This window comes from Ursus americanus, chromosome 8, assembly GCF_024610735.1.
Source record: "Ursus americanus isolate L20-20 chromosome 8, mUrsAme1.1.p, whole genome shotgun sequence".
NCBI classification, from domain to species: domain Eukaryota; kingdom Metazoa; phylum Chordata; class Mammalia; order Carnivora; family Ursidae; genus Ursus; species Ursus americanus.
This window is the reverse complement of record NC_142134.1, coordinates 54,393,476-54,394,877: the sequence shown is the minus strand read 5'-3', so window position 1 is coordinate 54,394,877 and position 1,402 is coordinate 54,393,476. Positions and strand designations below refer to the sequence as shown.

General features: G+C 37.9%; 1 pseudogene; it reads left to right on the top strand.

Moving 5' to 3' along the window:
• Positions 1 to 801, top strand: LOC123775416 (large ribosomal subunit protein uL30 pseudogene; annotated as a pseudogene).
• Positions 802 to 1,402: the final 601 nt, after the last annotated feature.

Below are 1,402 nucleotides of genomic sequence, written 5' to 3'. Positions count from 1 at the left end.
GCTGGAACCATGGAGGGTGCAGAAGAGAAGAAAAAGAACGTTCCTGCTGTGCCAGAAACCCTTAAGAAGAAGCAAAGGAATTTCACAGAGGTAAAGATCAAGCGTCTGAGAAAGAAGTTTGCTCAAAAGATTGCTCAAAAGGCAAGGAGGAAGCTTATCTGTGAAAAAGCTAAGCATTACCACAAGGAATATAGGCAGATGTACAGAACTGAGATTGGAATGGCAAGGATGGCAAGAAAAGCTGGCAACTTCTATGTACTTGCGGAACCCAAACTGGCATTTATCACCCGGATCAGAGGTGTCAAGGGTGTGAGCCCGAAGGTTCGGAAGGTGTTGCAGCTTCTTCGCCTTCGCCAGATTTTCAATGGCAACTTTGTTAAGCTCAACAAGACTTCAATTAACATGCTAAGGACCGTGGAACTATATACAGCATGGGGCTACTCAGACCTGAAGTCAGTGAATGAATTGATCTACAAGCATGGTTATGGCAAAATAATTAAGAAGCAATTGCCCTGACAGATAATACATTGATTGCCTGCTCTCTTGGTAAATATCGCATCATCTGCATGGAGGATCTGATTCACGAGATCTATACTGTTGGAAAACATTTCCAAGAAGCAAACAATTTTTATGGCCCTTCAAATTATCTTCTCCACAAGGGGGAATGAAGAAAAAAACCATCCATTTTTTAAAGGGGGAGATGCTGGCAACAGGGAAGACCAGATCAATAGGCTTATTAGAAGGATGAACTAAAGTATCTACCATGATTATTTTTGTAATCTGGTCAGTAATAAATGACTACTCTCAAATGGAAAAAAAAGATACAATTAAACAAAATAATATTGCAAACATGAAATATTTGAGTTGCATGTGAAAACTGAAAACATCAAGTGTGAACTCCTCTCATCACTTATAGTCATGTCTCCCCATTCCAAGATCACTGTCAGATTCTGCCTTAAACTCATTGCTTCTTTCTTAGTGGCTTTATGATAAAACATTGAGAAAATTGACAGCTGTCTTTCAAACATCCAGGGTCTCCATAGACATAAAGCATTTCCTGCCCATCTTAGGACCATAATTTCTTCTTCTTTTTTTCAGAATATACAAAGAGATATGAACAAAATCTTTCCTGCTATCAAAAACAGAGAACTCACTACAAGATCCAATTGTCCCAACTATCAGCTACTATTTTCCTTCTAGGAAAGCCTGCTTTCATGGCTAACAATGGTATCTGAGGAAAAAAATTAATTAATTTCCGGAAAGTAGCAGAATATCATCAGGGTGCTGTTTTTGGTTTTTGGGGTTTTTTTGTTTTGCTTTGTTTTTTGCATTGCTTTGATTTTTCTTACATAAACATGTATATCATATATTTCTGATTGCAAAACAGTAGTTGATTATGACA